Raw genomic sequence first — 22,584 nt, 5'->3', positions numbered from 1 at the left:
TTACATTTTTTGTTTTTGATGTCATATTTTACATCTTCATGTTTATCCTTTTGCTGTTAATTATAGTTATAATCACTTTTATAAATCTTTATTGTTTTTTCATCTATGTACTAGCTTATTTAAGTGATCTTCAATTCTATTATATATTTGCTTTTCCTATTGTGATTTACTCCTTTCCTATAGATTCTTGCTTCTGTTTACATACGACTCTGCAACATTTTAGAGTAGATTTAATAATCCTTTAGTTTTTGCTTACCTGAGAAATTCTTTGTCTCTCTTTCTATTCTAAATGATGATCTTGCTGTGTAGAATATCCTAGGTTGCCAGGCTTTTCCCCTTTAGGGCTTTGAATATGTCATGCCACTTCCTTCTGCCCTGCAAAGTTTTTGCAAAGAAATCAACTGATAGCGTTATGGGGATTCCCTTGTAAATGACTTTTTGTTTTTCTCTTGCTGCCTTTAGAATTCTCTCTTTAACCTTTGTCTTTTTAATTATGATAAATCTTGGTGTGGCTCTGTTTGGCTTCATCTTGTATGGGACCCTCTGTGCTCCCTGTACCTGGCTATCTGTTTCCTTCTTCAGGTTTGTAAAATTTTCAGCCATAATTTATTCAAATACCTTTTCAATTCTCTTCTTTCTCTCGTTTTCTGGAATGCCTATAAAGAGAATGTTGGCCCACATAATGTTATCCCAGGGATCTCATAAATTGCATCTATTTTTATTTTTCATTTCCTTCTTTCTCCTGACTGACTGGGTGGTTTCCATTATTCTATCTTCCAGATCACTTATGTGTTCTGCCTCACTTAGTCTGCTATTCATTCCTTCTAATTTTTTTTATCTCTGATATTATCACTTTTGATTGTGTCTTTTTAATATTTTCTAGTTCCTTGTTAAAATGATCAGTTAGATCAATTATTTTACCTAATTCAGTTAACATTTTTATTACTGATCTTTTGAATACTTCATCTGATAAGTTATTTCTCTTTCATTATTTTCCCAGGTGTTTTTCTTGCTTTTCCAATTGAGAGTATTTTCTCTGCCTCTATGAATTTAGTTGAAACAGTTCCCTATTTTGATCTTGAAGGGATATTTTTATGTGGGAGCATCCCTAGGCAGACTATGTATGCCCAATGCTGTTGGTGAGAGGGCTGGATTTGATGTGGATGCTAGTTACAGTTTTCCTCAGCATGTGCTTGCAGCTATCACCTTGGTAGGCAGTGAGGCTGGAGAACCTGGAGCCTGCACAGGGTATGAGGTTGGACTTCCTCTTTGCTCAGGGTTGGAGGCTAACCCCAAGTTGTGGTAGTAGAAGCCATAAGGGTCAGACTCAAGTTGGCTTTGTTCCCTTTAAAGTGTGTTTCCTTCTTCCTGCACTGAGTCCTTTGCCCCACAGTAGGGGAGTGCTGAAGCAAATGGAACTTGTGTACCTACAGAGGTCTGATGCTTTCCCTGTGTAGGCATCTTCTGCTCTGCTCAGATGCAGACCATAGTAGTATCTTCTCCCTAGTCATGTCCATCCCAGATCTTGTGCTGTGGTGTGGAGAGAGCAGGGGTGGAGCATTCTCTGGACTTGGGCTGGATCTCACAGTGAAGCAATTTGGGAAAACCCAGCAGCCACAATGCCGTCTAAAGCCTGGGCTGTTTCTGGGGTACCCCTTAAGTAAGTGCCAACAGTGGCCACTGCTGCCCCACCTGGGCTCCACCCTGGGACAAGGTTGCCTCTGTGTCCAAGGTTGAGTCTTTTCCAGGTCATGGCTGCCCTAGATCCTGTGCCAAGCTGTGTTGTGGAGTGAGTGGAGCTGGGGCATACACTTGGCTCAGGCTGGGGAATGAGGTGAGATGGCCGCAGATAACCCAGCAGCTTGCTGCTAGGGGCAAGCCAGCACTCCTGTGCTCCTTAGGAGTGGAGTCCAGGTTTCTACAGCCTTTCCCTGTGTCTCAGTGGTTCTTCAACAAGCCAAAGGGGCTTACATGCTATGCATAGTACCTACCCCAGGATTGGGATGCTCGGTCTGTGGTTTTACCTGCTTACTTCTCAGGGCTGGTGTCCTTCCATATATTCTCCCTTTTCCTTTGAGTCCCCTCCAGGGGCACAGGCCCTGACCCAATTGCTTTTTCTTCCCTTCCTAACCCCATGATGTTTCTATCTTTCTTACAGTCTTGGTTGGACAGGAGTCCTTCTGCCAGTTTCTGATTAGTTTTCAGTGAGAATTATTCCACACATAGTTGTATTTTTGATGTGTTGATGGGGCGAGGTGAGCTCCATGACTTCTTACTCTGCTATCTTTCTCTCTCTCTGCTGTTTGTGTCTTTAAATCTAAAATGTGTCTCCTGCAGATTCAGTATAGATTGTGCTTTTTATCAAGGCTGACAACCCATTCTTTTGATTAGATTCTTTAATCCACTCACATTGAAAGTTAGTTATTACTAACATAAATAATAAAGTTATTACTGATATAGTTGGACTTATATCTGCCATTTTACTTTTTGTTCCTCTTTCTTTTTTACGATCTTCCTTTGTATTAAGTGAATAGTTTCTAGGGTAGCATTTTAATTATTTTTTCAGTATATTTTTCATTCATTTTCTTAGTAGCTGCTTTAAGGCTTAACAGTGTGCATCCTAACTTTCAGCATCTACTTCAGATTTATACTTAACTCTGGTGAGATATGGGAAATTTTACTCCTATATAGCTCTTCTCCCTCCTCCTTTTTGGTGCTGTTAATGTTATACATATTATATCTTATTTATCATTTCTGGTTTTCTTCATTTATTCCTAGGGATTGACATTACTCCAATTCATCTTCCACCTTAAGCCTATTGTTGCCAAATTACCTATTTATCATTTCTATAATTTACAAGCTCAACAATACAAATTATATAAATGTTACTTCATGCAATTGAGTTTTTAAATCATTTAAGAGAAGACATACAATTTTACTCTTCTATATTTTCATAAATGACACCCTCTTTTTTCATGTGGATTTGATACTATACTGTCACATAGTTTCAGCCTTAAGAAGTCCTTTTAGTGTTTCTTGTAGTACAGCTTTGCCAGCAACAAACTACTACAGTATTTGCTATGGACTGAATTGTATACCCCAAAAATCCAATGTTGATGCCCTAACCTCCAATGTGATGGTATTTGGAGATGGGGCCCTTCGGAAGAATTAGGGTTACATGAAGTATGAGGATGGACCCTCACAATGGCATTAATGCCATTGTAACAAGAGGAAGAAAGAGAGATTGCTTTCTCTGTGTGCATGTACAAAGAAGTGGTCATGTACATATAGAGCAAGATGGTGGCTTCCTATAAGCCAAGGTCTCAGAATGAATCCTATCTTGCTGGTACCTTGATCTTAGACTTCCCAGCCTCCAGAATTGTGAGATATAAATTTCTGTTGTTTAAGCCACCCAGTCTATGGTACGTAGTCAACTCAGGCTGCCATGACAAATACATTGTTTATTTTGCCTTCATTTTTAAGATAGTTTTGATGTATTTTTTTTTTCCTTTCAACACTTTGAATATGTAATCCCACTTCTTTCAGACTTTTGTTTCTGATTGTAAGTCAGCTGTTAATCTTACTGGGCTTCCCTTGCACATGAGATGTCATTTTTCTCTTCCTCTTTCCAAGATTTTCTTTGTCTTTCAAAAGTATGATTCTGTGTCTCATTGTGGAAAACTGAATTTGAGAAGTTTCAGCCAGTATTTCTTCAAATAAATGTTCATTCTGATTATTTTTCTCCCTCTCCTCTTTCTGGCACTACTATTACATGTTTGTTTGTGTGCCTTATGTTGTCCTAGATTTTTCTGAGGTTTTTTTAATGAACACCCCTAGTGATTTTTCATTTTTATTATACTTTTCAACTCTAGAATTTCATCTGTTGTATAATTTCTCTATCCTTATAGTCTTTTTGATGAGATTATCATTGTACCTTCTTAATTCTTTAAACATGATTTCCTTTAGATATTTGAACATATTTAAAATAGCTGCTTAAAAGCAACTTTGCTGTGTTTAACATCTGTGACCATGAGAGGGAGATTATTTTTTGCTTGTTTTTTTAACTGTCTATGGGTCATACTTCTTCTGTATGTAGCTCATCATTTTTATTGAAGACTCAATAATTTTAGTTATCTAAAGTTATTACAATATATTAACTGGTCTTTCTTGGGAAGAATCTATGTTTGCTCTTTTGTGTGTTTGTTGAATTTTTCTATCCAAGTCATTAGAAAAACAAAGTCTATTTCCCCCCAACAGTGTACAAACTGCTGTTTTCTCAGAGCATACAGCCTTGGGCATACACTCAAGTCTTCCTGTCTACTACTGATGACTATAGTTTTAGCCAGGGCCTCTGTTTCTTTCCCTGATATTCCTGTTTATGTCTGATCTACATATACTGGTATCACAACTAAGCTGTTAGTTTCCACCAATTGCTAGTTAATTTATCTATTGAGTACAACAATACCTAGGGGTATATATTAGTCTACAGTCTGATCTAATTAAAGTTGGATCTTTGGCAGGGTTGGGTGTTCCACTTTTTAAGGCATGATCCTACCCTCCCCCAGGCAGAACTCAGTGTTATGGAGCACAAGCTGTGGTGGATGGGAACAAGAACTGGTGCCACCACCTACATGGATAGTCCTGAGCTCAGCTCTGGGAATGACAGGACATACTGATATTCACCAGGTAATGAATCTCCCCAGATTAGTTCTTTCTTACATTCCAGGAACCTGGGGGAGATGAGATCTTTCAATCCACTGCCAAGCCCACCAGAGCATGTCTTCCACAACACTATGCTGTGCACACTTCACCATTCACTCTTTGTGTGGCAAGAATTGGGGGTAGGGTAAATGGTTGCTTCTTGGCCACTGCCACCCACTAGATATATGCTATCTATAGCATAGAAATATAAAATATTAGATCTGGCAATGGTCATCAGCTGAAATAACTGAGAATAACTCTTCAACTCCATGGATCTAGAGGATATGGGAAACTGCCGTGTAGCTGACCAGCCTTCTGAAACAGTTTATCCACAAGCAGAGTTTTGAGAGCATGGATGCAATCCTTAGCTAGAATGCCACTACCTTTCACTCTTCTTACCAAGTTCCTATAGATTTTTCGGAAGAAATGCTTCTCTATTGGTTGTAAGCCCTTTAATCAGGCTCTAGAGATTTTAAGTTTGTTTTTGCTAATTTTGATCAGTTTAATAGATGACTCCCTGGGCTCCTAACATTGTCACCATTCCAGAAGTCTTTAAAGGGTTTTGAAAATAGAAATAGATGAGAAGCATAAGATCTCTGATACATATTTTTTAAACTTTTATAATTAAAAGACTTAATCTTAATATGCTAATGTGTGGCTATGAGTCTCCATGAGGATGATACAGTATACATCTTGTCCCAATTTTATGTGACCAATTAACCATTTTGTATTTAGTTTGTGTTTTGATTGCTTGTATTTTATTGAACATTTCTCAAGACTTGCATTATTTAGAATACTCTTTGGAAAACACTAATCTAATATATTACCTTTTTAAAAAGAAATTTACCTGGCTCTTTGCAGTGCCTGACTGACAGCTTAATCTGGGAACTATGGCATTTTCCACACACTGCAGAGTATATATGAACATCTGGGGTAGCTCAGGGTATTGATAAAGAGCTAGCTGCCAAACAGGATTTATGGAGAAACTTAAAAGTCCCAATTTGGATTTCCGAACTTCAAATACAAAGGACACACAGTGATAACTGAGCCCCAAGCCCCATATTGAATAAAGGGGACTGTTGAAGTTTTTAGCTAATATACAGGCCAGGTCATTCCAAGGACTAATGTAATATTACAGAAGGGTTTATCTTCATATGGGTACCATAGTAGTACCATTTCCTGAATTAATGTACTCAGTGATATTTTAAAAATTCTTATGATCTGAAATAGGTGCTATTTCTTGCCAATATTTGAGTAATTTTTCTTTGATTCTTAAACTACATGATCTTTCATCTAAGAGACAGCATAGGTTCGAATTCTTACTCTGCCCTTACCAGTAGTTGTGACCTTGAGAAATTATCTTACTTGGACCTCAGTTTCCTTATCTATAAAATAGGGATGATAATACTTGTTAGGATTGCTTGGAAATTCAAAGCTAGTCTAGGAAATTTCAAATATTTTGCACATATCATAGCTACCATCTATGACCCCAGAATTTCAGCCCCTTTCAATGTAGTTAATGTGTTTTCTACCAATTTTTTGTTCTAAACAATGTACATGTAACACAGTCTTAGCATCTAATAACATCTAATCTAGAATTTAGCAAGGATTAATAAGCGTTCATTTAATTGAAGGGAAAGATACAAGTGCAAAGAAATGTTTGTTTAACACCAATAGTATACCAGAACTGCTACATTAATTATTTTTTGGGAGTTAAATCATCACAGCATTTCTGTCAGCACTATTATTTCCATTTAATTAAAGGTTAAGATAATTCATTTATTTGCTAGTACTTGTTACTCAGCTAGTAGTAAGTAAAGCCAATATACGTCTATCTGACTCCAAATCTTATATTCCTTCCAGTATTCCAAACTACTATTTAACAAATTTGGGGATGTTTCCTAAACGCAGATTATACTTTTCTGGCCAGGGCATTATTCATATTATGCTGTTATTAAAAATGCAAATCTCTAATAGCATGTTGCTAATATGGCTGTAAGATTTTTATGAAATTCTTGATAAAAATTTCATATATTTCTAAATAAGTTAATGCCCTGGCAAGCAAGATTTCTTTAAAAAAAAATAGGATGAGACAACATAAATACATAGAATCTTGTGGATCTACTAAATGACTACTTTAACATAAATGTATGAGTACCACAGTAAATGGAAAAGTATGAAAAAACATACCATATATTTGCATTAAAGTACTTCATTCTTCTAGGTAAAAATATATTTGAAAACTTTCAACTGGGAAGAAGGATCAAGATGGCTGATAAAGAGGACAAATCAAAAATACATCTGTAATGTGGAACAATTCTCACTAAAGACCGATTGGAAAATGGCAGGAAGATTCTTATAGAAGCTAAGGCGGTAAGAAAGATACACAGAAAATCGAGTAGGAAGGGAAGAAAAATGATCTGGTCAAGACCTGTGACCCTGGGAAGGGTCTAAAGAAACGGAGGATACGTGGGCAGACACCTACCTGGGGAGTGGATGGTGAGAGCCATAGATTGGATGCCCAAGTCCTGGGATCCTACACAGGAGAGACTAGCCCCTGGTACTAACAGGAGGGTGGTGAGAAGCCTAGACTTCACTTGTGAGAAGTGAAGACACACTGGCTTGCCCCTTAGGAAGGGAGGAGAGAGGTCTGCTCTAGCGGCTGCCAGGTTTTCCTGGACATCCTTGGTACATGCCCCAGCCTGAGCCAAGAGATCACCCAGCCCTGCTCATGCCTTGTCACAGTGCAGCACTGTATCTGGGGTGGGGTGGGGTGGTGGTAGCCACTGTTGATACTTACTCAAGCAGCATATTTGCTCCAGCAACTGGAGATCAGACCCCACCCCCAATAGGACAGTGATGGCTACTAAGCAGAGGGGCAGTCCAGACTCACACATCATTCTAGCTCTAACACTAAAGGCATTGGACACACAATCTGTACAGGACCCTCCCACATACGAACACCTCTTCAAGACCACAATAGGTGGCTGTTCACCTAAACGCATAGAGGCAGGGCAAGTTAAGCAAAATGAAAAGGCAGAGGAACTACTCTCATTGAATGAGCAAAAGAAAAACCACTGGAAAAAAATAATAAAATATAAATAAGTAATTTTCCAGATAAAGAATTGAAAGCATTGATTAAAAAAAAAAAAGTTAATTCAATTAGGGAAAAGAAGAGATGAACACAGTGAGAAATTTTACTAGAAAGTATAAAAAATGCCCAATCAGAAATGAAAAATTTAATAGCTGAAATTAAACACACACACACACTAGAAGGAATGCAAAAGTGATCTGGAAGTTAGGATAATGGAAATCACCCAATCAGAACTGCAGAAAGAAAAACAATTAAAAAAAATAGAAGCAGTATAAGAGCTCTCTAGAGTAACATTAACTGTACAAACATTCTTATTATAGGAGTCCAAGAAAAGAATTGAAAATGTACCTGAGGAAATTATGGCTGAAAATTTCCCACACATAACAAAAGAAATGGATATCTAGGCACAGGAAGCACAGGTCCCAAACAAGATAAACTGAAACAGACTGACACCAAGACATATCATAATGAAAATGGTAAAAGATATACATAAAGAGAGAATTCTAAAGGCAGCAAGAGAAATACAAATAATCATATACAAGGGAACACCATAAGGCTATCAGCTGATTTTTCTGCAGAAACTTTGCAGGCCAGAAAGAAGTAGCATGATATAGTCAAAGTCCTGAAAAGGAAAAACCTGTGACGCACGATACGCCACCTAGCAAGATTACCACTTAGAATAGAAGAAGTAAATACCTCAGCCAAGGAAAAAACTAAAATAATTCATCAATACTAAACTGACACTAAAAGAAATGTTAGAGAAGACCCTTTAAGATTAAAAGACATAAGAAGCAATAGGAAAGGAAAAATCCTACTAGGAAACGCAAATAGATAATAAGGTCTCAGATAAGCCAGTACAAAGATTAAAAGACAAAAAATTGAAAAAGCAAGTATAACTACAATAAACATTTAAGAGATAAGAATGGAGATGTAAAATATGACATCAAAATACAAAATGGGTGGGGGGGAGTAAAAAAATAATGTGTTTAAACTTAAATGACTACCACTTTAAAACAAGTGGATATAGGGCCACATATATGAACCTCATGGAAACCACAAATGAAAAACCTATAATAGATACACAAAAACACACAAGCATACTAAAATCATCAAACCAGTAATAAATGACAATAAGCACATACATATCAATAACTATGTTAAATGCCAATAGACTAAATATCCAGTCAAAAGACATAGGATGGCTGGCTGCTGATAAGATTTAAAAAACAGGACACTTCAATATGCTGCCTACAAAAGACTTCAGGGCTAAAAACACTCAGAGACTGAAAGTAAGGGGATGGAAAAAGAAATTCCATGCAAACAAAAAAGATAAGAAAGCTAAGTAGCAATACTCATATGAGACAAAACAGACTTTTTAAAAAGGTTATACCAAAAGAAAAAGAAGGGCATTATACAATGATACATGGATCAATTCAAGAAGAGAATATTATACTCATCAACATATGTGCACCCAATACAGGGGCACCTAAATAAATGAAGCAAATACTAACAGACATAAAGGGAAAAATTGTCACTATCTGCAGATGACATGATACTTTAGAGAAAATCCTAGTCTCAACCAGAAAACTGTTAGAACTAATAAATAAATTCAACAAAGTTGCAGAATACAAGATTAATATACTGAAATCTATTGCTTTTCTATACACCAATAATGAACTATCAGAAAGAGAAAGCAAGAAACAATCCATTTAAAATTGCATCAAAAATAAAATACCTAGGAATAAATTTAACCAAGGAGATGAAAGACCTATACTCTAAAAACTGTAAAACATTGATGAAGGAAATTGATGATACAAAGAAACAGAAAAATACCCCATGCTCTTGGATTGGAAGAATGAATGTTTTCAAAATGGCCATACTACCCAAAGCAATCTACAGATTTAATGCAATCCCTACCAACTACCCATGACATTTTTCACATGACTAGAATAAATAATCCCAAAATTTATATGGAACCACAAAAGACCCCAAATTGCCAAAGCAAACTTGAGGAAAAAGAACAAAGCTGGAGGTATCACGCTTCAATGATTCAGACTATATACAAAGCTACAGTAATCAAAAGAGCAGGTACAGGCACAAAAACAGACACATTGATCAATGGGACAGACTATAGAACCCAGAAATAAACCTATACCCCTATAGTTAATTAATCTATGACAAAGGAGGCAAGAATGTACAATGGAGAAAAGACAGTCTCTTCAACAAGTTGTGCTGGGAAAACTAATCAGTTACATGTCCTTCACACCAAATATAAAAATAACTTCAAAATGGCTTAAAAACCTAAATGTATGACATGACATCATAAAACTAGAAGAAAACAGAGGCAAAACATTCTCTGACAAAAATTGTAGCAATATTTCCTTAGATCAGTTTCCCAAGGAAAAAGAAATAAAACCAAAAATAAACAAATGGGACCTAATCAAACTTAAAAGCTTTTGCATTGCAAAAGAAACTATTAACAAAATGAAGAGGCAACATACAGAATGAGAGAAAATATTTGCTAGTGCTTAGACCAATTAAGGAGTTTATATCCAAAATGTGTAAATGGTTCATACAACTCAACATGCAAAAAAAACCTGATTAAAAAATAAGCAGAATACCTGAATAGATTTTTTTTTTCCAAAGAAGACATACAGATGGCTAACAGGAACGTGAAAAGATGCTCAGAATTGCTAATTATCAGAAAAATGCACATCAAAATAAGAAGATATCACTTCACACTGGTTAGAATGGATATCATCAGAAAGTCTACAAATAATAAATGCTGTAAAGGATATGGAGAAAAGGGAACCCTCCAACACTATTGGTGGGAATGTAGTTTGGCGCAGCCACAATGGGAAACAGTATGGAATTCCTTTAAAAAACTGAAAATAGAGCTACCAAATGATCCAGAAATCCCACTCTTGGGTATATAGCTGGAAAAAAGTAAACCTCTAATTCAAAAAGATACACGCACCCCAATGTTCATAGCAGCACTATTTACAATAGCCAAGACATGGAAACAACCTTAAATGTCCAATGACAGATGACTGGATAAAGAAGCTGTGGTATATTTATACAATGGAATACTACTCAGCCATAAAAAAATAAAAAATAATGCCATATGCAACAACATAGATGAAACTGGAGAATGTCATTTTAAGTGAAGTAAGCCAGAAAGAGAAAGAAAAATACCATATGAGATCGCTCATGTGTGGAATCTTAAAAAAAAAAAAAAAAGATAAATGAACTTATGTTAAAAACAGGCATAGACTCACAGACATAGAAAACAAACTTATGGTTACCAGAGGGGAAAGAGAATGGGAAGGGATAAATTAGGAGCTCGATATTTTTTAGTATACTAATATATATAAAATAGATAAACAATAAAGTCCTACTGTATAGCACAGGGAACTATATTCAATACCTTGTAATAATCTATAATGAAAAAGAATATGAAAAGGAATATATGATGTTCATGTATGACTGAAGCATTATGCTGTACACCAGAAATTGACACAACATTGTAAACTGACTATACTTCAACAAAAATATATACATACAAAAAAACCCCTGAAAAATAGACTTACCCTATGATCCAGCAATCCCACTCCTGGGCATATATCTGGGGAAAAGTCTAATTCAAAAACATGCATGTACCCCAATGTTCACAGCAGTACTATTTACAATAGCCAAGACACCCAAATGTCCATCAACAGATGAATGGATAAAAATGTTGTGGTATATATGTACAGTGAAATACTACTGAGCCATAAAAAAGAATGAAATAATACCATTTGCAGCAACATGGAGAGTGTAAAAATTATCATACTAAGTGAAGTAACTCAGACAAAGACAAGTATATATCATTTATATATGGAATCTAAAATAATGATACAAGTGAACTTATTTGCAAAACAGAAAAAGACTCACAGACATAGAAAACAAATTTATGGTCACCAAATGGGAAATGGGGAGTGGTAGGAGGGATAAATTAGGAGTTTGGAATTATCAGATACAAACTACTGTATATGAAATAAACAGCAAGGTCCTACTGTATAGCACAGGGAACTACATTCAATAGTTTAACCTATAATGAAAAAGAATTTGAAAAGAGTATATATATATATATATATATATATATGTATAACTGAATCACTATGCTGCACATCAGAAACCAACACAATATTGTAAATCAACTATACTTCAATTAAAAAATCATTGTAATCAAATTAGTAAAAAAAAATTCATCATTAAATAAATAAAATATCAAGTTGTGATTTTTCCAAGAATTTAGTCAGTTTAAACTTTCAAAGTGAATGTATCATATCTCATTAACAAAAATAACGGACTGAAATGATTTAAAGTATTTCTATACACATATATACATATACAGAATGGAACATTACTCAGCCATGAAAAATGAAATCCTGCCATTTGCAGGAATGTGCATGGACCTACAGAGTATCATGCTTTGTGAAATGTCAGACAAAGACAAATACAACATGATATCACTTATATGGGAATCTAAAAAATAGAGCAAATGAATGTATATAGCAAAGCAGAAATAGACTTACAGATATAGAAAACTAGTTTTTACCCGTAGGGAAAGGTAAGAGAAAGAGGCAAGATATGGGTGATTAAGAGATACAAACTATTATACATAAAATAGATAAGCAACAAGTATATATTGTATTGCACAGGAAATTATAGCCATTATCTTGTAATAACTTTTAATGGAGTATAACCTGTAAAAATACTGGATCACTATATTGTACACTTGAAACTAATATAATATTTTAAATCAACTATACTTCAGCTTTTAAAATGTAGAATAAATAATAAAATTTTCAATTGTAATACAAAAGAGTAGGCTTCGACAGGAATAGCTACAGTAGAAGCAGTTTATATCAGGAAGACACAAGTTGTGAAGGTTCTGAAATGTCCTTTAGTAAAGGGGAAAATGGAAAATATCTCAAGTAAAGGAACAGAAAATATCACCAGTATAGAAAGATTTTATAAGTTCAGCCAGTGTATGAGAAGCCATAAATAGGGTTCCTTTTTTAAATGAACTTGATAAGAAATTAAACTTAACAGCTGAAGGTTAATATCTTCTTTCTGATAAAATAGATATAGGGATCACTATACTTCAGAAATGGCTGGAACTAGACGTTTTAGGTTCTAAAACAGTGTTAAAAGCAGTAGAACTGGAAATACCACAGTTTAAGTACACCACAAATAGAAAAGTTGACTGTAAATATTAGATTGAGCTACTGATAAAAAATTAAACCATGAAATAAGTGGGCAAATGTGTATGTATTTCTTAAAAAAATATTGGGGATGTCATTTAACTTAATTGTATTATTGTCATTATTGGCGTCACAGTTTATATTCATTGTCAAGGAAAAACTCCTATTTAAATGTAGACTTGCATTTTAATGTCAACCCTTAGTTTTCACTTTGGAAAAAGAACTTAATCATCTGACTTGTAGTCTGTAATGTAAGCCTCCACAGTTCACCCAGTGGCAGATACCTTGTGGAGTTGTCAAACAGCCTCGAAAATGGGCCTCCTGAAAATGTTTCAGCATTGGTCACAAAACAGTGGATAAGAAATTACAAATGTCATAAAATAGTGGGTAAGAACACTTATCTGGGAGCAAAAGCAATCTTGAAAGACATACACTTGGTTAATTTAAGCATCTTAAATGGTGTTTCCAAATTAATTTAAGTAAATGGTAGTCATTATTCTTGCCAAACAAAAACTTTCAAGATAAAAATATTTGTAGTGGATGCACTATACTTATTTTACACCCTATCTCTTTATGCCATTGCAGCACTGCCATTTATTGAAAGGTTTCCATAAAACCTCATGTATCTGATTGATGCAATTCATTTAGCATTCCAAACATTCATACACTTGCTTTTTTATATTTGGAATGCATTTGTAGTGAGCAGTTACAATGTTTTAAAAGTTATTGGTTTTCGTATAATCTATTCTTATATGTTGGATTCAGAACAACTTTAATTTATAAGTACAAGTGCAAGCCTGAAGGGGCAAAAAAGAGTGCTTTCAAAGTATTAACTACTGTAAATTGCATATCTAATTTAAGTGGTACTGTATTTTACTTTATGATTTTTGATGGGTATATGATATAAACTAAGAATATTCCAAAGGTATGATTTATAAATGCTTTCTAACAACATTCCCAAGAAATGACAGTCATTCCATTTAGTTATTTCAAGATACATGCACTAAATGATAAATATAAAATGCATCAAGTTAGTACTAAACCAATGTTGTGTGCAGTAAGCTTTCTCGCAATTAAAATTCACAGCAGCCAACCTTTTGAAAAAGTTTGCTTTCAAACTGTAGGTAACCAGTCTCTGAACTTCATGATATTGCCTATGTAGGTTTTACTCTTAAACTTTACTCAGTAAAGTGTGGTTAATTCAGAAAGACTCTCGACAAAATAAATATTGATCTGGGTTCCAAAGGCAGGGGTCATTTATGTTTGGTTTAGATGTGCCATACCCTGACTTCTTCCTCATAGATCAGTGATAAAATAGGCATATGTTGGCTTCTTATGATGCACTTAAAATTCATCTTTTAAGGCTCTCAATTTAAAAATCAAAAATTTCTATAGGAAAGTTCCTAGAGAATGAAAAGCATCAGGATTTAACTATTAATTAACTTGGTAGCTAAGTTCTTAGAATAGACAACTTCACTGATGTGATAACTTTTCTTCCCATAATCTTTGGCAGGCACCATTTTATACATTCTCTCTCAAATATGAAATACAGTGAGAAAAAATAAGATTTTATAGACAATTGCTAACCTCTGCATATTCCAGTTTGGTTCCTTTTTCTGATTATGATAGATCATTGCATTTTAAAATCCAGGGAAAGATATGCCAAGTCTCTTTCCAAATCAGTACTTGGAATATCTCTGCATTCAATTTTGCAATGTTTCAAGAATATTCTTTTGCTATTTTCAAAAGTAAAATCAGCAGATTTGAGGTAACAGATGTCAGAAATTATCAAGGCCATTACAAGCTAATTATTTACCAAAACATCATCTTAAAGGCAAAGTATTCAGAAATAATTATGGCTTTCTATATTACTCATTACAGCCATTAGAAATTTCTTTGAAGCTCAAGAACTAAAGTTTTTTCCAATCCCTCCTCCTGCCCCACTTAGCATTGAATCAGACAGTGAGACACCTGCTTCCAGCTGCATGGAAGATGAACACATAGAAAATTCTGTTCACTTATTATTCTAATATCCACTGGATATCTTTCCCTGAGAATTATTGAACAATCTAGAAAACCATCGTGGTAAAAAACCAATATGCAGCAGAATCACATTAGCTTCCCCCTCAAAATTTAGAAAGCTTCTGTATTTTACCTTTTCCAAAATACATATAGTAATGCAATTGGTTATAGATGATCATTAATAAAACTTTACTGATCTCAGGATTCTAGTGGTTAAAAATTAATAGTCTGTACTTTTTAGTCATAATGGTCTAGAGGCAATAGGCCAGACCTGTATGGAAGAAACAGCAAGTTCTTACTTTATGACCAAAAAAGTATCTCAACTCCGAGAGTGTGTTCTATTTTATGCTATCATAAATACTTTCCATCTCCAGTGCAGAATCAATTGATTGACCACCTGGAGTGCCATGCTGAGAAATAATCTTCAGCTGTGTCACTGTTCATTAGGAAAGGCTATCATGATTAATTTGTATCTTACTTGGATATAGGCGGGGGTAGCAAACTTTCCTGTGAAAGTAATTTGCCACCCCTGCAATAGTAAACATGTTCCCACTTGAAGGTTCCCTTGTTGGAGAAGGAAGGGAACCATTAGGGTAAACAAGGGAACAGTCAAGAGGAGAGGGCAAAGAGAAGTAAGAAAACAGACAATTTAAAAACAAACTTTTTCCCCCATATATCCCTCAAAACTTAACAATGCTTCTTCCCAACTACTTCACCTGAACAGATTTACCATACTTTAAAAAAGTCTTTTTAAAACTTTGGGAAAAACAAAACTGTTTTGTCATTCAAGAAAAAAACATTAATACCTGAATACATTTTGTATTTTTTTCAATCAGTTAATTGTCAGTTTGGCTAAAATACAAATAAGATAAAAGTAGCCAATCAAAAACCTTTTGCAACATTTAATTTTATTTATATGCAGTATTCCCTATATTTAAAAAACTAATCTTGTGCTGCTTAAAAATTAGAAATGTATACTAGACTTCTGTGAACTCTGAGAACACTCGATTATTTCTACAGAAAGCAGAGCTTGGTTAGTGGTAAAAAACTTGTCTGCCTGGGGTGAAAATTCACACTAGAGATTATCCAAATTGATTGGCCACAGTTTAGTGAACATATGTCCTCCTGCAAAGCTGCTTTCTCCTTCCCTAACATATCCAAAGAAGCACAAAAATAGATGGCAGGAGAAGGGATATACAACAGATTTTATTATCACTGGTCAGACAGTAGCAGCTGTCACATGAAGTTAGGTTTGCCAAGCAGACAAATATATATATGTTTTTTTTCCTGTGACTACAGATGATACATGTTTTCTCTACACAAAAAAACAAACTGTTCTTTATTTTAGATATATTTCTATGAAGTCCAAATAATCACCTTTTCTATTCTGCATTTTACTGCTAGTCCTTAGCCAGCAGAATAAGGCAAGAAAAATAAAATGGTAAGGACTGATCAAATAATGACAGTAACATTTAAGTTGATAATTGTTTACATAGAAACTGTAAGAGGATCTAGAGATAAAATACCAGAGTTAATAAGAGTGTTTAGCAAGATTGATTGGTTTAAAATCAATATCTGAAAATCAATTGACAAACTTTTGCAACTAATAAGCAATTATAGCAAGATTTCAGAATACAAAGTTAATATACAAAAGTCAGTCACTTTCTGTTATGCTCTGAAAGTATGTGTGCTCCCAAACCTCACCCCTATTTAAATTCTAATCCTTAAGGTAATGGTATGAAGAGTTCAGGCCTTTTGGAGGTGATTAGGTCATAAGGATAGAGCCCTCATGAATGGGATTAGTGCCTTAAAAATGAGGCTCCAAAGAGCTTGCTTGTCCTTTCTGCCATGTAAGAATCCAACAAGAATTTTGCAACCCAGAAGAGGGCCCTTACCCGACCACACTGGCGCCCTGATCTTGGACTTCTAGTATCCAGAACTATGAGAAATGAATTTCTGTTGTTTATAAGCCACCAAGTCTATGGTATCTCATTATAGAAGTCCTACAGACTAAGACACTTTCCTATATACTAGCAATGAGCAAGTAAAATTTGAAATTAAAAACACAATAACATTTATATTATCACCAAAAAATTGAAATATTTAGGTGTAAATATAACAATATACATACAAGAACTATATGAAGAAAACAACAAAACTCTTATGAATGCAATCAAAGAATAAAATAAATGGACAGATATTCCATGTTCATGGATAGGAAGAGTCAATATTGTAAAGATGTCATTTCTTCACAACTTGATCTATACATTCAGTGCAATCCCAACCCAACTCCCAGCAAGTTATTTGTGGATATCAACAAATTGATTCTAAACTCTATATGGAGAGACAAAAATATCTATAATAATCAATACAATATTGGAAAAGAACAACAAAGGTGGAGTACTGACACTACCCAACTTCAAGACTTACTATAAAACTATAATACTTAAGACAGTGTAGTACTGGTGAGAAAGCAGACAAATAGATCAGTGGAACAGAATAGAGAACCCAGAAATAGACCCACATAAATATAGTCAATTGATCACTGACAAAGGAGCAAAGGCAGTTTAATCAAGCAAAAATAAGTTTTTCAATAAATGATGCTAAGACAACTGGACATCCACATGCAAAAAAAAAAGTTAGTCTGGACATAGACCTTAAGCCTTTCATAAAAATGAACTCAAAATGGATTAAATACCTAAATGCAAAACCCAAAATTATGAAACTCCTAGAAAATAAATCTAGATGACCTCAGGATTTTGTAAAAAATGATTTTTAGTATAACACCAAAAAACAATCCATAAAATAAATAATTGATAATTTATACTTAATTAAAACTAAAAAATTATGCTCTGCAAAAGACAATGTCAAGAGAATGAAAAGCCAGTGCAGAGACTGGGGAAAATATTTGTAAAGACATAGTTGATAAAGAACTGTTACCCAAAATATACAGTCTTAAAATTCAACAATAAGAAAATGAACAATCTGATTAAATAATGGTTCAAAGGCCTTAACAGACACCTCACCAAAGAAGATACACAGATGACAACCATATGTAGAGATGTTCCATATCATATGTCCAAAGGGAAATGCAAATTAAAACAACAATGAGATGCCTGTACACACCTGTCAGAATGGCTAAAACATCAGAAAACTGACAATAAAATGTTCATGAAGATTGGGAACAACAGGAACTCCCATTCATTGCTGATGGAATTTAAAATGGTACACATTTTGGAAGGCAGTTTGGTAGCTTCTTACAAAACTAAATATACTCTTACCACGTGATCTAGCAATCGTTCTCCTTGGCATTTAACCAAAGGAATTGAAAACATGTTGACACACCTGGATATTTATAGCAGCTTTATTCATAACTGCCAAAACTTGGAAGCAATCTAGGTGTTCTTTTGTAGGTTAATAGATAAATAAAATGTGATATATCTAGATAATGAAATATTATCCAGAAGTAAAGACAAATGAGCTATTCAGCCTTGAAAAGATACGGAAGAAATTTAAATGCATATTACTAAATGAAAGAAGTCGATCTGAAAAGGCTATATACTGCATGATTTCAACTATGTGACATCCTAGAGAAGGTAAAAACTATGGAGACAGTAAAAACATCAGTGGTCATCAGGGGTTGGGGGGAAGGAAAGATGAAGAGTAACGGGAGCAGAGGATTTTTAGGGCAGTAAAACTTCTGTTTGATACTCTAATGGGGAAACCATGCCATAGTCCAAACCTATAGAATGTACAACAACACCAAGAGTAGTTCCTAATGTAAGTTATGGACTCTGAGTAACAATGGTGTATCAATGTAGGTTCATCAATCTTAACAAATGTACCACTCTGGTGAAGCATGCTGATAATGAGATAGGTAAAACATATATGGAGAAATGGGATACATGGAAAGTCTCTTTACCTTATGCTCAATTTTGCTGTGAATCTTAAACTACTCTAAAAAAATAAAGTCTATTAAAATAAATGATTGATAAATAGATAGATAGATAGATTTAAAGCAACTGTTGCCATGGAGGAAGCCCTAATTCTGATAATACTGGTGTGATATTCTTTGAAGGAAGAAACTTATACATGTAAATATGACCAGAGTAGAAAAAACCCTCCCCAGAATACCATGAAACCATACATAGCTTTTAATTCCTACCTCTCTCTTTCCTTTTCTGTACCAAATCTTGGCAAGCTGTTAAAAACAATAGCATAGGTGCTCCCTCCTTTTGTGTCAGTGCAGGAACCCTCACATCAGCCCCACCCTCTAACCACAATAAAACCCCAAGCCAGACTCCTTTCTCTGCCTGTCAAGCAATTCTTAGTTCTTGGGAGCATACTACTTTCTCCCCAGAAAGCCTTATTATGTGAGAAATAACTTTTTCACACCCTCTTAGTATATTTGTGGCATTATCAGTCTTGACATCTAAACCAAGTTTAGATGTAGATGGGGTTAGAAGTCTGTCTCATTTCTGTGGATGACAACAATATGGGTGAAGGAAGTTTTATTTTCACAGTAGTATTCCAGTTAAGGAATAAAGAAGGACCAATAGAATATCACCATATTGCAACTCTTAATGAATAAATGAGTCTAGTCATTGATCTGCTAACATTTCAAAAAGACAAATTATTTGCCTTCTGGTGGTAAACCCACCAACATCTCTTAAAATAATCTTCAAAAAAATTAATCTGAATCTGATAGTTTTGAGATCTAGTACAATTTACATGAAATACAGAAAACCTATTAAAACCTAAATGATGCCATGGGAATACAATTAACAAAATTCAGAATGTGAAAAATCTATAGGACAAATAAACTAGTTTCTTAAATTTAAAGGAAAATGGAAGTGTTATTAGGAAAAAAAAACAGATTAAGGGGCTTAACAGGTATACCATGTAATCACAATGTGAGGACCCATTAAAATCCTAGTTTAAACAAACTATCAAAAACATGATATTTATAAGAGAATTGGAAATTTGAATATCACCTATGTACTTGATGATACTAAGAAATTATTGTTAATTTTAAGTGTGATAATGGGTTATGTTATGGTTATGATTCTTATAGTTATTATTTTGTATAGATTCAATAATATATTGTCTAGATTTATTTCAAAATCATATGGGAATTCATGGTAAAATCTACAAAATCTAACACTAAAAAAACTACAGAAAAGAAGTTCCTCGGCCTGATAAAGTACATCTATAAAAACTCTATAGCTAATATCATATTTAACGGTGAAAGACTTGACACATTCTAAGATTAAGAAATAGAAAGTATATCCTCTCACCATTGCTATTAAATATTATATTGGAAGTCTTACCTAGTGCAATAAGAAAAATAAAAAGCATACAGATTGAAAATAAAGTAACAAAACTGTCCTTATTCATCGATGATATGATTGCTTTAAGCAAATATAACAAGGTTGCAGGGTACAAGATCGGTACGAAAAAGTCCATTACTCTTCTATGTACCAGCAATTAACAAGGGGATTTCAGATTTTAAAATACAATACTGTTTACGATAGCACCAAAATAATGAATTACTTAGGTATAAATCTAATAAAATATGTGTATTATCCATATGAAGGAAACTACAAAACACTAAAAACCTCAAAGAAGAAGAGCTAAGTAAATGTCAATGTATTCTATATTCATGGATTACATAATTAACTATTGTTAAGAAGTTGTTAACAACTGTTAATAACTGAACTGTTAAGAAGTTAAGATTTCTTCCCAACTTGGTCTATAGGATATATATAATCCCAATACAAATCTCAGAAAGCTCTGTTGTAGATCTTGATAAACCAATTCTAAGATACATATGGAAAGGCAAAGGGCCAAATAGCCAACACTATACTTAAGAATAACAAGTTGGAAGACACATATTACCCAAGTTCAAGACTTTAAAGCTACAGTAATCAGAACAGGATTGTACTGGGGAAATAATAGATGGATAAGTCAATGGAAGAGAATAGAGATAGCAAGGAATAGATCCATACAAATGTCTACTTATTTTTTGACAGTGGTAGAAAGGGAATTCAATGGAGAATGGATAGTAATTTCAATAAATGTTGCTGGAAAAATTGGACATCCATTTACAAATAAAATAAAATAAACCTAGATACAGAGGTTACACCTTCCACAATAATTTACTCAAGATGGATCATACACATAAATGTAAAATGCAAAAGTATAAATTTCCTAGAATAAAATATAGGAGAAAATCTTTGTGATGTTCACATTGGTGATGAGCTTTAGGTACAACGAAAACAATGTATGACAGAAAAAATAAGTTTAACTGTATTTAAATTAAACCTTTTTTTAATCTGCCAAAGACACTGATAAGAGAAAAGACAAGTTACTAACTATGAGAATTTATTTACAAATCACATATCAGTTGAAGAACTTGTATCTAAAATGTACAAAAACAATTAAAATTAGATAACAACTCAACTGAAAAATGACCAAAAGATGTTAATAGACAGTTCAGCAGACAAAGTATACAGATGGCATATAAGCATGTGAAAAGAAGCTCAATATGATTGTTATTAGAGAAATGCAAAATTGAAATAACAATGGGGTGTCGCTGCATACCTACCAGAATGGTTAAAATCTAAAAAGGCTGACAATGTCAATCGCTTGCAAGAATGTAGGCAAGAAGAACTCTTATACCTCTTATACGTGGCTGATGGAGAAGCAAAATGTTGCAGCCATTTTGGAAGGCAGTTTGACAGATCTGTATAAAGCTAAAGACAGTGTTATCATACAATCTAGCAGTCACACTCCTAGGTATTTATCCAACTGATTTTAAAACATATGTCCACAACAAAAGTTGTGCACGGGTGTTTATAGCAGCTTTACTCATTATTGCCAAAAATTGTGAGCAACCAAGATGCCTTTCAATAAACTGTAGTCATACTTACAATTGAATACTACTAGTGATAAAAAGAAATTAGCAATCAAGCCACACCAAATCATTGATGAATCTTAAATGTGTATTACGAAGTGAAAAAAGCCCACTTAAAAAGGCTACATACTGTATAATTCCTTTCATATGCCACTTTGTTTGAAAAGGGCAAAAACACAGATGAAAAGTAGATCAGTGGTTGCCAAAGGTTTAGAGAAAGGTCCAGGTTGAACAGATGAAATACAGAGGAGTATTTTTTCACATGGTGAAACTGTTTTATATGATACTGTAATGTTGGCTGTATGACACTATGCATTTGTCAAAACTCAGAAAACTTTACAGTCAAAGGAGTGATACTTAATAAATACAAATTTAAAATAATTATTTAGGAGGTTAGGGATCCCAAGATGGAATACAGACTGTGACAAAGGAATTTAACTGTATTTTATATGTATCTAAAATTACAAATAATTATACATTAATATATAATTTTTATAAGTTATATACATATGTGTGTGTATTATTACATATATATGACCATATTTCCACATGGAAGGAAGGTGAGGGGAAAGCTTCTGACCTAAGTAACTTTGTAAATCAGC

The 22,584-nt window shown here is 34.2% G+C and overlaps 1 long non-coding RNA gene across 1 annotated transcript in view; it reads left to right on the top strand.

The window, feature by feature from the left end:
- Positions 1-7,734, top strand: part of LOC135320276 (uncharacterized) — a 175,205-nt gene extending 167,471 nt beyond the window's left edge. Inside the window, exon 3 of the long non-coding RNA XR_010379524.1 lies at positions 6,926-7,734. This is a non-coding gene — a long non-coding RNA (uncharacterized LOC135320276). The remainder of the gene's footprint in view (positions 1-6,925) is intronic.
- The last annotated feature ends 14,850 nt before the right edge of the window (positions 7,735-22,584 follow it).

The sequence above is a fragment of the Camelus dromedarius genome, chromosome X (genome assembly GCF_036321535.1).
Source record: "Camelus dromedarius isolate mCamDro1 chromosome X, mCamDro1.pat, whole genome shotgun sequence".
NCBI classification, from domain to species: Eukaryota; Metazoa; Chordata; class Mammalia; order Artiodactyla; family Camelidae; genus Camelus; species Camelus dromedarius.
This window is presented reverse-complemented; position numbering and strand designations above follow the sequence as displayed.